The sequence below is a fragment of the Asterias amurensis genome, chromosome 18, assembly GCF_032118995.1.
Source record: "Asterias amurensis chromosome 18, ASM3211899v1".
Taxonomy (NCBI): domain Eukaryota; kingdom Metazoa; phylum Echinodermata; class Asteroidea; order Forcipulatida; family Asteriidae; genus Asterias; species Asterias amurensis.
The window spans coordinates 1,569,578-1,585,249 of NC_092665.1; the positions used below are offsets into that span (position 1 = coordinate 1,569,578).

Sequence of the window (15,672 nt, forward strand, 5' to 3'; positions counted from 1 at the left end):
ATCAGAAGTTTTTCGGCAAATCTTTCAAGTTCCTTCGGGAAACAGAATTTTGTTTTGCTTGGCGTGTACACTGATATTGAAATCAGGGTTCAACTGATGAAACATTAATTTTTGGGTTTTTACAACTTTGTTAAAATACAACTTTGTTAAAATATATACTTTACCAGAAAACAAAATTCCCTTTTTTATGGGGATGTGTGTTTTCAAGTGTTCAGTCGATCTTCATATTTTTCTTTTAAATTAGAGTTTTTTTTTGTTTTTTTTTCAAGTTCCTTTGAGAAACAGATTTTTGTTTTGCTTGGCGTGTACATTGATATTGGGGGGGGGGGGGGCATATGAAGCCCTGGCTGCTCAGAACCTCCCCCCCCCCCCTATAAAATGAAAATAAGTCATATAAGTTAAAATAAAATGAATGGTTCAATACATTGAAGGATCCCTTCAAATTATTAATTTTGTTCTCTCCAAAATTCTCTGACTTTCCCTTATATTTACCAAGGGTCTTTCTACAGTAGTTTCAGGGGTCAACTGTTACCATTGCAAATATTATAACACTTTTTAAAACTTGTGTATATTGTTTTGTTTTACTAAAAAACACAATTTTCCCTGGGTGGGGTTTGAGTTTTCAAATGTTCAGTTAATCATCATAATTTTCTGTTTTGTTAAAAGTTGGAAAAAAATAAGCAGTTGAACTTTTTTTTGTAAATCTCTCAAGTTCCTTTGAGAAACAGAATTTTGTTTTGTTTGCCATTACATTGATTTCCATTTTACTTTCGTTTCTTTCTTTTTTTTTGGGGGGGGGGGGGCTTGACTGGAGCCTGGGCTGCTCAGGACATTCTTTCTCGATGTTTTTTTTAATGACACACAGTTTTTTTGATATGATGAACTTATAAGTGGTTTACTTTTTGTTTGCAGATCTTATACGGATCTTTGGAATCTAAGTGAAGAAGGGACTGCTGATAAGAAGAGCGACACAACAATTCTCCAATCTGAAGAATAGAAGATGGGCAACGACATCGGATTCCTACATGGACAGTGACATTGTATTCCTACCTGGACAGCAGTTTTGTATTCCTTGTAATATCTTTTAGTCAAAGAAAAGAGACTTTGTGAGACGTTGGTTACCTCAAGAATGATCATCACAAATTTCTGATCCAGGAATGTTTTTTAAAGGCACTGTAGATACTATTGGTGATTGGGCAAAATAGTTTATTAGCATTACAACTTTAATTGGGAATGAGCAATGGAGAGCTGTTGATAATATAGTTGAAACGGCTTCCTCTGAAGTAACGTAATTTTTCAGAAAGAAATAATTTCTCACTAAAATCAATTTGAGACCTCAGCTGAGGTCTCGAATTCATCAAGGCATCTGACAGGAGTTACAACACACAACTTGTGCAACAGTTGTGTTTGTTTTTTTCAAATTTGTGTCAAAACTTTCACCAGTTTTTTTTTTTTTGGCATGTGTGGAGATAATTCAAGTGAGAATACTGGTCTTTGACAATTACCAAAAGTGTCCAGTGCCTTTAAGAGGTTTAGAAATTATCTAAAATAGGTGTTCATGTTTTTGAGAAAATTATTATTCATGGCATCATTATTACCTTGTTTTTATTATCTTGTTCAGTTATCCATTTCAAACTTAAAGGCACAGGACACTACTAGTAATTACTCAAAATAATTGTTAGCATAAAAACTTCCTTTGAAACAAGCAATGGAAAGCTGTTGATAACATATTGTGAGGCACGGCTCCTCTGAATTAACTGAAGTAGCGTGTAGTTTTTGAGAAAGGGGTGATTCTGTCACTCAAATAATAGACTTCAGGCCTGAAGCCTTTTATTATGCATCTCTGAAAGCACACAAAGTTGTGCAACAAGGGTGGTTTTTTTTTTCTTTCATTCTCTTGCAACTGCGCTGACCAACTGAGTCCAAATTTGTACAGATTCTTTGTGTTCTGCATAATATGACGGGATACACCAAGTGAGAATATTGGTCTTCGACAATTTATATTTATATTATATTATATATATATATTATAGGTAATGTAATGGCTGACAGCTTGATGGTTAATTTAAAAAAAAATAATATACACACGTTTTTGAGACGAAATTTTTTATTTCACCTAGTGTAAAAGAAACTTATTTTATTCAGTTATCCAAATCTAACTTGAACAATATTCAAACAATTATTAAACATCATTTTAAACAACTTGTAAATAATTAACTGATAAAAAGTTAAGTTTATTTAATAATTTTAAGTTAAATAATTTATAACGATTTATTAAAGTTAATTTATGTGATAAATAAAAACGGTACACTTTGACGAATCTAAATCTTCTTTTGTCTGATTGTCATATTTTGTTGTCAAAACATGTATTTATTTGCTTTTAAAGATTTATTTTGCTTCACAAAAGGAAACAAACACGTGCACTAAAAAACAATCAAAAAAGGTAAATTTCCTTGTGGCCGAGTATTTAATTTTAAAAATAAATTAAAAAATCATCAACTTAGGGGGTCCTTTAGGTAGTAGTCTTGATTCAAGAAGTTTTTATTAAATTCGCCACAAGAGGGCGCTCTCTCACCACGTGACCGCTACCGTGTATTTAATACATGTTATGTACTACACGTACAACAAATTTCGTCCGAATGTTCATCACCTCAAAAAATTTTTGCTCCCAGCCGGAAGACGCCATAGCCTAGCAGACAAGGAGTCGGCTTTGGAGGACAACAATGGAGACATCTGTGCGGGTTCGAGCCCCGTCCAGGACACCACCATCATGGAGACACCAGAGGATCGCCCACGGACCCCGGACCACGACGAGGAGGCAACATGGCGGAGATACACCAGAGGGAGGCGTGGACAGCGGGAGAGAGAGAGAGGGGTGGTGGTGGACCGGGCAGGAAAGTGGAGACGAGAAATATTTTTTTTAATTAAATTTTATTTTACTTTTATTTAAAAAAAAAAAAAAAAAAAAAAAATTAACGGTGAATGATTTTCTTAAAATCGCCTGAAACGTACGCTCGTTAATTTTTTTTATTTTCCATCAAAGAAAATCCAAAATTGTAAAAACTTCAAAAAATCACCATTAATTTTTTTTTTTGGTAATTCATTTTCTTAAAATCGCCTGAAACGCATGCTCGTTAATTTTTATTTGAAAATTTTTTTTTTTGCCTAAAAACTCTAAAAATCACTGAAAATTACCAAACTTGAGAGTAAAAACCTTCAAAACACCCTTTAAACAGTGCGGAATACACTCGAGAGTGTCTTATTAACATTCTACATAAAAAAACGCATTCTTTTGACAAACAAATCCACAGGAAAGTGTCTTTTTTAATAAATAATTGCTTATAATGACTGTATAACTACACTTAGCATATAATTGTAGGTGCTAACTCTAATTTACATCAACTGCATCAACTGCACAGAACACACGTTTGTGACTTCCAACCTTCAAATTTCTTATTTTAAGTAATACAGAAGCTGTCTTATCAATTAAGCTTGTTTAAAAAGGGCGATTCACACACAATAAACCTTGATAAAGCATCGCTAAGTGTTTCATGTAGGTATAATCCAAACAAGTTTAGAAGAAATTAGTCTGGCACCTACATTGAGAAGTAGTGCTGTATTAGCACTAAGAGACAGGGAATCAGACTTTGAAAGTTGTCAAAAATTAACCCCAAAAATTGTATGGAGGCTTAAAATGACCATCTTCATTGCCAAGTTTCCAAGTTAAATACATCAAAGAAACACACAAAAAATAAGACAACTATGTATTTTGGGGTTCTCATGGACTTGTGATATCTAATTTTCATGAAAAAAAAAGATTTAAAGATGCAGTACAGTACGTAACATTAAACTTAATGCAAATGCAGATGTTCACTCTGAGTTTCCATATATTTAGATTATGTTTAAAATGAAGGCTCTGCTCGGTTCAGACAATGTTTTGCAGATAAGTATCATCACGTGTGATACCAATTCATGAAATTAAACACATATAAGTATCAAACTAAGTATTTAAAACGTTTTTTAAACTCTGACCTGTGTAAAAGCAGTGTTAATTTTTACATACGTACAACAAGATTGCATGATTTTCACTGCATTGCTTTGTATTCAGTGAAACATGTTCAGCCGCAGGTAGTTTGGCCCTTTGATTTCTGCATTTGCTAACCAATGATTCAGGCCTGATGCTTCATTCTTGTAAGGACAAGGCATGAGGGAAATTTGAATGAGTACCAGAACATTTCAATGGGCACCAAGGCAATGACCAAGGCTGTGTGCATGGAGGCAATTGCTGCGTAATTTGTCTCCGCAAAGTATCAGGCCTGATGATTCAAAGGAATTGCAAAATGTACTTGACATTAATCAGCAAAGGTATTCACTTCATGACAAAAACTGCCACATAGGGCTGTACATGGTAAAGATCTGTTTACACAATACACATTGCTTTAAAATATTAAAACTCAAATCATTTGAAATAAATAACAACTTTGTTTACCAAGTTGTAAACAGTAAAGACTGATGTCCGAGTGGTTTTATAAGCGTCCATGTAAACAGACCTTTTTACAATAGGTAAAACGCACTACGTGAGACGTACCTTAACATCTTAGTATTGAATGAATCACAACGTTGAACTGAATTAGCTTGAGACGGTGACGAGATGACGTATTTGAAATCATGACGAGGCAGCAGTTGAACTGAATTAGCTTGAGACGGTGACGAGATGACGTACTTGAAATCATGTCGAGGCAGCATCTCACAGGCTCCCAGCAGTCAAATCGGTGCATCTTTCACACCAAGGCTCGGTCCCATCCTCGGTGTCCTATAAACAAATATTCAAGGGACAAAATTAATGCATGAGTTCAAGTGACAACATGGAAAAGTGGCCTACATCCGATACCCATCTAAGACGAGGGGTTATTATTAGGAACAAACAGGATGCATGGTCAGCAATGATACATAATTTAAGTACAAAATGGGTAAAATGTGTGGGGCAGTCCATCACAGATTGGCATACAAGCATAGGTAGAGGGCATGCAATTGCCCAACCCAAACCTGGGCAAAACAGAGAGGAAAGTTCCGCCATAGTGAGAAGATGAAAAGATAGACAGAGGAAGCAAACTGCAATAACTTGTTACCTAGTACAAGAGTGCTTGTGTTTTTATTTGTGTAAGATTTCAGGCTAATCAACCCCCGCCCCTTAATCGAGTCATCGACCCCAGCCCTCTGCCCCCCTTAACCAAAGAGTCCCATACGAAGGTCCATCCATACCAATTGTGATTGATAAACAACATCAAATGTACCTTAAAAACCTAGGAGCGAACAAAAAGCCAAGCTCAACTGATGAAACTTCAGGCAGTGACGAGATGGCATATTTGAATTCAGTAAATTGGGATTGAAAAAACAACATCAAATCTACCTCAAAAAAACTAGGAGCGAACAAATAGCCAAGCTCAACTGATGAAACTTCAGGCAGTGACGAGATGGCATATTTGAATTCAGTAAATTGGGATTGAAAAAACAACATCAAATGTACCTAAAAAAACCTAGGAGCGAACAAATAGCGGAGCTCAACTGATAAAATTGAGGCAGTGAGAAGATGGCATATTTGAATTCATTAAATTGGGACTGAAAAAACAACATCAAATGTACCTTAAAATCCTAGGGGTGAACAAATAGCCAAGCTCAACTGATGAAACATAAGGCAGTCAGGAGAATGGCATATATTTGAATTCAGTAAATTGGGATTGAAAAAAACAACATCAAATGTACCTTCAAGTCCTAGGAGTGAACAAAAAGCCAAGCTCAACTGAAGAAACATGAGGCAGTGAAGACACTTGAGGCAGTGAAGAAACTTGAGGCAGTGAGGAGATGGCATATTTGAATTCATGATGATGCTGCAGTGCATCTCACGGGCTCTCTTCCGTTAAGTTGGAACATCTTTCCTATCAAGGTTTATCATTACCTCTTGAGTATTCTATAAACAGAAATTCAAAAGACAAATAGCTGCATGAAATACATTTCAATCAGACAGGACAACATCACATATAACAATTCTATGAGGAGAGGCATCTAGGTCCCCCCCCCTAGGGGTAAAATGTTGGGGCTGGTCCTGGAGGATAGAAAAGTGGGTGCAATTGGGGTTGATTAAGTTTTGAAGTAAAGGGGATAAATGTTGGGGGTGGGACCTGAATGGCAAAAGGTGGGGTGCATTTGGGATTAACATTTAAAGCTAAAGGGGTAAAATGTTGGGGGCAGGTCTAGAATGGCAGAAAAGTGGGGATTGATTTATTATGATAGAAAAAAGGGGTTAAATGTTGGGGTGGGTCCTGAATGGCAGAAAAGAGGGATGCATTTGGGATTGATTTATAGTTGAAGTAAAAAGGGTAAAATGTTGGGGGTGGGTCCTGAATGGCAGAAAAGTGGGATGCATTTGGGATTGATTTATAGTTGAAGTAAAAGGGGTAAAATGTTGGGGGTGGGTCCTGAATGGCAGAAAAGAGGGATGCATTTGGGATTGATTTATAGTTGAAGTAAAAAGGGTAAAATGTTGGGGGTGGGTCCTGAATGGCAGAAAAGTGGGATGCATTTGGGATTGATTTATAGTTGAAGTAAAAGGGGTAAAATGTTGGGGTTGGGTCCTGAATGGCAGAAAATTGGGATGCATTTGGGATTGATTTATATTTGAAGTAGGAGGGAAAAAATGTTGGGGGTGGGTCCTGAATGGCAGAAAAGTGGGATGCATTTTGGATTGATTTATATTTGAAGTAAGAGGGGGAAAATATTGGGGGTGGGTCCTGAATGGCAGAAAAGTGGGATGCATTTGGGATTAATACAGATTGGAATTAAAAGGGGTAAAATGTTGGGGGTGGGTCCTGAATGGCAGAAAAGTGGGATGCATTTGGGATTGATTTATATTTGAAGTAAAAGGGGTAAAATGTTGGGGGTGGGTCCTGAATGGCAGAAAAGTGGGATGCATTTGGGATTGATACAGATTTCAAGTAAAAGGGGTAAAATGTTGGGGGTGGGTCCTGAATGGCAGAAAAGTGGGATGCATTTGGGATTGATTTATATTTGAAGTAAAAGGGGTAAAATGTTGGGGTGGGTCCTGAATGGCAGAAAAGTGGGATGCATTTGGGATTGATTTATAGTTGAAGTAAAAAGGGTAAAATGTTGGGGGTGGGTCCTGAATGGCAGAAAAGTGGGATGCATTTGGGATTGATTTATAGTTGAAGTAAAAGGGATAATATGTTGGGGGTGGGTCCTGAATGGCAGAAAAGTGGGATGCATTTGGGATTGATACCGATTTGAAGTAAAAGGGGAAAAATGTTGGGGGTGGGTCCTGAATGGCAAAAAAGTGGGGTGCATTTGGGATTGATACAGATTTGAAGTAAAAGGGATAAATGTTGGGCTTGGTCCTAATTTGCAGAAAAGTGGGGTGCATTTGGGATTGATACAGATTTGAAGTAAAATGGGAAAAATGTTGGGGGTGGGTCCTGAATGGCAGAAAAGTGGGATGCATTTGGGATTGATACAGATTTGAAGTAAAATGGGAAAAATGTTGGGGGTGGGTCCTGAATGGCAGAAAAGTGGGATGCATTTGGGATTGATACAGATTTGAAGTAAAATGGGAAAAATGTTGGGGGTGGGTCCTGATTTGCAGAAAAGTGGCATGTATTTGTTAGTGATCAATATTTGAAGTAAAAGGAGTAAAACGTTGGGGTGGGTCCTAAAGTAAATGGCAAAAAGTGGGGTGCATTTGGGATTGATACAGATTTGAAGTAAAAGGGGAAAAATGTCGGGGGTGGGTCCTGATTGGCAAAAAATTGGGATGCATTTGGGATTGATACAGATTTGAAGTTAAACTGTGTGGGTGTATAGGATTGTGTGTGTGCACGAATAACTACCTGACTACAACACAACAATATAATGTACATTTTTATGAGTGTCTTTGATTGAGGCTTTTAAAAAAGCGCTGATATGTGAAGTATTCATACTACATGGTGTTACATTAATCCCTCGCGAGTATGACCAGTTGACCATCATTTAATGATCCTTGACACTGACACTGACAGTCAGCAGTCGTACTCACTGTCAGTGTCAGCAGTTGTACTGCTGATAGTGACACTGACAACAGCAGTTATCTTTCACTTTATTTAGAAAAGACTTGTAAACAACAAGGTAGGAAAAGTAGCTTTCAGTTGAACCATAACAACTGTAACTTACCCTGAGGGTGTAGGTTAATACTCCGGGTTTGATGTACGGCCTCATCGGACAAGGAATCTTTTGGATTTATAAGAAACACTGTCTAAAATCTTCAAGTTGTGCAGTTATAAATCCACGTGCGAACGCCATGTTGACTATTATTGACTCTGTCTTAAACCACCTAGGGAGGGCGCACTCCATAACCGCAAAACAAATCGATACAACATTATTTTGGTCAGAGAAGTTGTCTCGATAATCGTGTGCTCGGATCTGATTTTTGCAAGAAACAGAACGCTGCAGATTTTCTCAATGTAAAAGGACAACATTTTCTAGATTATTCATATTACTTACGAAAGTATATCATGAGGGTTGGCTTTCAAAATAAAGTTGATATAAAAGAATAATAATTATGTAATCATAAAGTTTATTTTTTATTTGAACTTCAAATTGAAGCCCAGTCCGAGGCAGAAAAATGAGCGGAGGAAAACGTTTTCCTTGTTTTAAGTGAGATGTCACACCCTTTCCTTTTTCCATTGTTCCCTCATGCACCATATTTTGAGTCTTGAACTCTTTTTTATTGTTAAGAAACCTTCATGGGATTGTGTACCGATAATTATTTTTCGGGGTTTTCCCGGGGAGTCAATGACAGATTGTGAATTTTTAAGAAGATAGAGGTCGCCCTTTCATTTTTGTGTAACAACAAATCGCACATGCGCATTCAGTGTCCACCAAAACTGCAAAATGTCGTCTGCTCACGATCACATCGTCGTCTTCAAAATCAAATGATGTTTTCACCACGAAACAGTTCATGTAAGTGCAAGTATTTATCGAAAGTGTTGTATGAAATTAGCATAGCTTATAGCCTGACGTGTATCTCTTGATTTGAATACATGGTGTGTTTAAGAAGGAAGAATTTATGTTTTTTTTGGTGACAATGTAATGTTGTCACTTTGTCTGTCTGTTGACTGTTGAGTGTTGTGTGTGGAAACCTCTGCTCTGCTCTGTAATGTAATGGGCCTACACAACAAACATACATTGACAATCAAAAATGAATCATTGTGAACATGATCAACAAATGATGAACAACGTTGTTTGCAGCCTAAACTCTTTACTGCCATCCCATTACTATTGTCAGTCAGCATGGTCAGAGGAGGACTATATACGACCATTTTTATTGGGGATGGGCTGGAAGTGGAAGGAAAGCACAAGAAAGACAACATTGAAGAAGGGGCTATTTTTTCTTATAATCTTAGGCCTATAATCAAAACTAATTAATTTGTGCACTCGGTTTATATATCTTTTAGAATGGGGGGGGGGTGCTCTTGCCAATACTTTGGGTTCCCTTTGATTCTTGGCCCTTCAGTGTCTTTGGTCAGGATTACATCTCTCAGACTCAGAGAGATCAGTAAATTTCTTTGAAAGCAATATGATGTTATTACTAATTATTACTAGTTATTCGAGTCCTATGTACTACTACCTAGACTAGGTAGAGTACTTCTACGGCTAAGGTTTTTTCCGCTACCGTTTCAGTAGCAGAACGGTTCTAGGAGTACTGTAGTACACATGCTTGTTCGACAAGTTTGAATGTGCTTTTGTGTAGGAAAAGTATAAGCCGCTACGATCCACTGCATCCTTTATCACAATGTAATTGTTATAGGGAACTAGCCAACTTTAAAACTGAAGTATTTCAATCTATCAGTTTGATCAGTCACCTCCGATCATCCAACCCCCACCTGATGTTCCGTGTTAGTTTTTAGTTTACAGACTGCACTATCTGAATCCCTCGTACACAGGTCTAATAATATTATTCTGTCCCTTGTCTCTTATGTAGATGGTGAGTTTTGGATCTGGTTTTGAACTTATCTGTGGAATGAATCCGCATCAAGCAATCAAGGGTACCTGGGTGAAGAATCATCAGTTTGGACCACACCCCACCTCCTGAAATATGACGGTGAGTTTCTCTAAAACTTTTTCTTAAGTTGTTCCTCGAATTTACTGCCAAAAACACACTTGGAACTCCCTGAGTAATCCTCTGTGATACGTACCTGTGCACAGCCAAAACCATCCCCTGATAATCTGCTAATTACAAAAAATACTAAAAGTGCATCCTCTTTTCTGCTTATGTTGACCCATCCCAGGCCTGAGCAGTCAAAGCAAGCATCCCTCCTCTCTGCATACTTAGATCCGCCCCCAATTTGACCCATTTACAATACAACCAAAATCAAACCAAATAATATGCACCCTCTTTTCTGCTCACTTTGAGACCCGCCCACAATGTGGACCTAGCCAGTTCTCATGATGCATCCTCCTTTCTGGTGCACTCACAGGGTTCCGTCTCAAAGAGAACCCATCCACAACCAAACCCATTGCAATAAAAATAAAAATGCATCCCTCTTTTATGCTAAAGTGGAACCACCCATAAAGTGGAACCAAGTACTTTTAACCATCAATTAATCCCAAACATAACTCCCCCTGTATGCCAACTCAGATCAACCCATAATGTGAACCCAATTTCATAGAGCTGCTTAAAAGCAGACAAGTTTGCCAAGTTCAGTTTTCTGCTAAGCAAAATTAAGCAGGATACAGTCACAGATGCTACACCATTGTATTTCGGATAATATCTTATTCTGCTAAGCAACTGATTTCATCAATCAAGTTCAGTTTTCTGCTAAGCAAAAATTTGCAGGATACAGTCACAGATGCTACACCATTGTATTTTGGATGGTTTCTTATACTGCTAAGCAGAATTTTCTTCAGATTTTATCAAGCAATTTGTTGTGGTTAGTAAAGCAGCTCTATGAAATTGGACCCAGGTATCAATCCAGCAAGCATCCATCTTGTATGCTTGGGTCCACCTTCAAAGTGCTTTGTAGACAGCCCTACATTTGTATCAATTACAAACATAATATGCACCTAGCTCATCTGCCTATCTGGACTATGGACCAACACTTTATTTCAAATGTGTATGTTTTCTCGAATGCCCCACTTTGTCAACCATTCTGGCCCAGCTTCAACATGTTACTCCTTCTATAATGTGTACTTTATAAAATCTGTATGCATCTTGGAATCCCATTTAACTTTCAAACTGGATCCACCCCAATATTATTATTACCCATCTTCAAAATGTATTTCACCCACATATGAAGATGGGTAATTGTTTTACCATGGAACAAAAACCGGTAAGCAGTTTACCCACTGTTTCATTTGTAAATAATCTGTTGTTATTTATTATTTATGTTTTCTAGAACACTCTAAAAAGGATGGCCAGCCTTGGTACAAGAGATGTGCCAACTTTAATTGAAGAGAGCCCTTTGAGATGCAGCATCATCATGAAATCAAATCATCTTCCCATTGCCTCAAGCTACTTCAGTTCAACTTGTTTGTTTATTCAAAACCATGATGAGAAGGTATGTACCTCTACTTTAATTTTTACTTTTTCAATCCAAAGTATGCACAAAACTTGTATGCCATTTTGGACTTGCCAGCACTTTTTAACCCTTTTCCTTCAGTTCAATCAGCCAACTGTCTTGCCACCCCTGTCTTGTCTTGTAAACATTTTAGTTTACCCTACTTTTTAAATCCCCAAATCAGACCCTACTTGTTGGCATTTCTGGACCATTCCCAATAGGTTACCTTTCTCCTTAAAATCTGTATCGATCCAAAGTTCACCCTCTTGTCTTTCATTCAGGAACCAACCCAAAAGTTTACCTTTTTAACTTCATACTGTATCACAATCACATTCAGGCATAAACCACTGCATGTTCTATCATTCAGAACCAACCCCCAACATGTTACCTCTTCTACTTCAAATCTATATCAACCTAAATCAACAACCCCCCTCATTTTTGTCATTCAGGGCCACTGGACCAACCCGAACAATTTATCCCCATCTACTTCAAATCTAGATCATACCAAATCATACACCCCCTTGTCTACCATTCAGTGCCAGTCCCAAACAACTTACCACTCTAACTAAAAGCAAGCACCCCCTTGTCTATAACCATTGTATCAACCCCAACAATTTACCCCTTCTATATCAAAATCAACCCAAATCTCACACCTTCCTTGTCTGTCATGTTCAGTGCAAATACAACTTAACCCAAAACAGCCCAAAACAAGCTCCCCTCTTGTCTGTCATTCAGGACCAACCTCCAACAACTTACCCCTCTCAACTCAAAGCAAGCACCCCTCTTGTCTGTCATTCAGGACCAACCTCCATCCAACAACTTACCCCTCACAACTCAAAGCAAGCACCCCTCTTGTCTGTCATTCAGGACCAACCTCCATCCAACAACTTACCCCTCACAACTCAAAGCAAGCACCCCTCTTGTCTGTCATTCAGGACCAACCTCCATCCAACAATTTACCCCTCACAACCCAAAACAAGCACCCCTCTTGTCTGTCATTCAGGACCAACCTCCATCCAACAACTTACCCCTCACAACTCAAAGCAAGCACCCCTCTTGTCTGTCATTCAGGACCAACCTCCATCCAACAATTTACCCCTCACAACCCAAAACAAGCTCCCCTCTTGTCTGTCATTCAGGACCAACCTCCAACAACTTACCCCTCACAACCCAAAACAAGCACCCCTCTTGTCTATCATTCAGGACCAACCTCCATCCAACAACTTACCCCTCACAACTCAAAGCAAGCACCCCCTTGTCTGCCATTCAGAACCCACCCCCAAGCATTTTACCCCCTTCTACTTCTAATTTATATCAACCCAATTCATACATGTACTTGTCTGCCATTCATAACCTGCCCCCAGCATTTTACCCATTTTACTTCAAATCTGTATCAACCCAAAACATGCATCCATCTTTTCTGCTATCTGCTATCCTAAACCCCTCCCCAATATTATAACCTCTTTTACATTTACTTCAAATCTATATCTGTAATGTGATGCCTCTTTTCTAATCTGGATACAGGACAACATTGTGTACCCTTCTTCAAACTTTATTAACCCAAACATGTGATCTGTTTTCCAAAAGACATGTCTTGGTCCATTATGAATGACATGTAGTTCATGCATTAATTTGTGCTTATAAATTTTGTTTATAGAACACTCAAGATGATAAGCCTTGATATGAAAGATGCATCAGCTTGACTGAAGAGAGCCCATGAGATGCAGCATCATCATGAATTCCAATACGTCATCTTCTCAGCGTCTCAAGCTTCCTCAGTTCAACTTTGTTAGTTATTCGCGGAAAACATTATAGTGGATATTAAGGTACGTCTTATGTAGTGAATTTTACCTATTGTAAAAAGATCTGTTTACATAGACTCTTAGACACTACTTGGACATGAGTCCTTGTTGTTTAACACTTTGTAAACAAAACTTACAAAGCTGTAGCGTTAAAAATTGAAAGTCCTTTATTTCGTAAACAGATCTTTGTTGTCTTATACACTCATACATGGACAGCACGTAGAGAGGTTTATTCATTGTAAAAAGGTCTGTTTACATGGACTCTTATAAAACCACTCGGACATCAGTCTTTTCTGTTTACAACTGAAACAAAGTTGTTATTTATTTCAAAAGCTATGAACTTAGTTCAAAGCACAGTGTACTGCGTAAACAGATCTTTACCATGTACAGCCCTATGTGGCTGTTTTTGTTATGAAGTAAAAACTTTGCTGAATATTGTTGTGTACATTTTGTAGCTCCTTTGAATCATCAGGCCTGATACTTTGCAGAGACAAGTTACGCAGCAATTGCCTCCATGCACACGGCATTGGTCATTGCCTTGGTGCCCATTGAAATGTTCTGGTACTAATTCAAATTTCCCTCAGACTCTGGCCCTTACAAGAATGAAGCATCAGGCCTGAAGAATGGGTAATGAAATGCAGAAAACAAAGGGCTACTAGCTATGACTAACATTTTTTACTGAATACCAAAGCAGTGTAGTGAACAATCATGCAGCATATGGGCTAACATGTACAGTTTTAAAACTTAACTTTACACAGATGTCAGAGTTTGAAATATGTTTTAAATACTTAGTTTGATATTTATATGTGGTAAATGTGATGTATTTGTATCACGCGTGATTATATTTACCTGCAAACATTGTACGAACCGAGCAGGGCCTTTGGTTTTAACGGTAATCAAAATATATGGAAACTTGGAGTGAACATCTGCATTTCCATAAAGTTTAATGCTTACTTTTGAAAGTACAGTACCGTATCTTTTTACCATTTTATCTTGAAAACTAGTTTCGCAAATCCATGAGAACCCCAAAATTAATTGTTATACATTTTTTTAATGATTTTCTGATGTATTTAACATGGAAACTTGGCAATGCAGATGGCCCTTCTAAGCTTCCATACAATTTTTGCACCATCTTTTGAAGTCTGGTTCCAAGTCTCTTAGTGCTTATACAACACGTATTCTTAATGTAGGTGCCAGACTAATTTCTTCACACACTTGTTTGGATTTCTACTATATGTATACACTTAGCTGATAACTTATCAAGGTTATGTGTGTAAATGCCCCTTTTAAACAACAGCTTTTAATATGCCAGCTTTGTAATTCACAGTTAAGCTGAGCATAGTTACTTTATAATACTTAAAATAGGAAGTTTGAAGGTTAGAAGTCGCGAACGTGTGTTCTGTGCATTTAAATTGTTATAAAAAGAAAGCACCTACAACTTACGCTAAGTGCAACTTAGAGTAATTTTAAGCAATATTAAGCAATATTTATTAAAACGATACTTTCCTGTAAGTTTGTTTATCACCAGAATGTCAATTACATGTAGAATGTCAATAGGGATACCCTGGAGTGTATCACGCACTGTTTTAAGGGTGTTTTAAATGTTTTTACTCTCAATTTTGGTAATTTTCAGTGATTTTCAAGGTTTTTTTTCCCAAAAAAATTTGATTTCAAAAAAAATTAACGAGCATGCGTTTCAGGCGATTTTAAGAAAATGAAATTAAAAAAACGAAAAATTAGTGGTGATTTTTAGTGAAGTTTTTACAATTTTGGATTTTCCTTTATGGAAAAAAAAAAAAATTAACGAGCGTACGTTTCAGGCGATTTTAAGAAAACCATTCACCGTTAATTTTGATTTTTTTTTTTTTTTTTTTTTTTTAATTAAAATTAAATAAAATTTAATTAAAAAAAAAATCTCGTCTCCACTTCCCCTCCTGCCCGGTCCACCACTCCCCCCTCTCTCTCTCTCCGGGTCCACGCCTCCCCTCTGGTGTATCTCCGCCATGTTGCCTCCTCGTCGTGGTCCGGGGTCCGTGGGCGTTCCTCTGGTGTCTCCATGATGGTGGTGTCCTGGCTGGGGCTCGAACCCGCATAGGTGTCTCCAAGATGTCTTCAAAGCCGTCTCCTTATCCGCTAGGCTATGGCGTCTTCCGGGTTGGAGAAAAAAAATTTCGAGGTGGTAAACATTAGAACGAAGTTTGACGTACACACTGTATATACGCGTATACTACACAGTAGCGATCAGTCTCTGGATCAGTCGTCGAGAG

General features: G+C 37.7%; 2 long non-coding RNA genes across 2 annotated transcripts; one reads left to right on the forward strand and one right to left on the reverse strand.

The window, feature by feature from the left end:
- Positions 1-2,191: 2,191 nt before the first annotated feature.
- Positions 2,192-8,358, reverse strand: LOC139950593 (uncharacterized). The gene is made up of 3 exons (XR_011787676.1): positions 8,218-8,358; positions 5,764-5,968; positions 2,192-4,813 (listed from the first exon to the last, which is right to left on the reverse strand). It is a non-coding gene; the product is annotated as an uncharacterized lncRNA (long non-coding RNA).
- Positions 8,359-8,921: 563 nt separating this feature from the next.
- On the forward strand, positions 8,922-15,280 carry LOC139950283 (uncharacterized). The gene is made up of 4 exons (XR_011787631.1): positions 8,922-9,006; positions 10,028-10,147; positions 11,442-11,603; positions 13,261-15,280. It is a non-coding gene; the product is annotated as an uncharacterized lncRNA (long non-coding RNA).
- Positions 15,281-15,672: the final 392 nt, after the last annotated feature.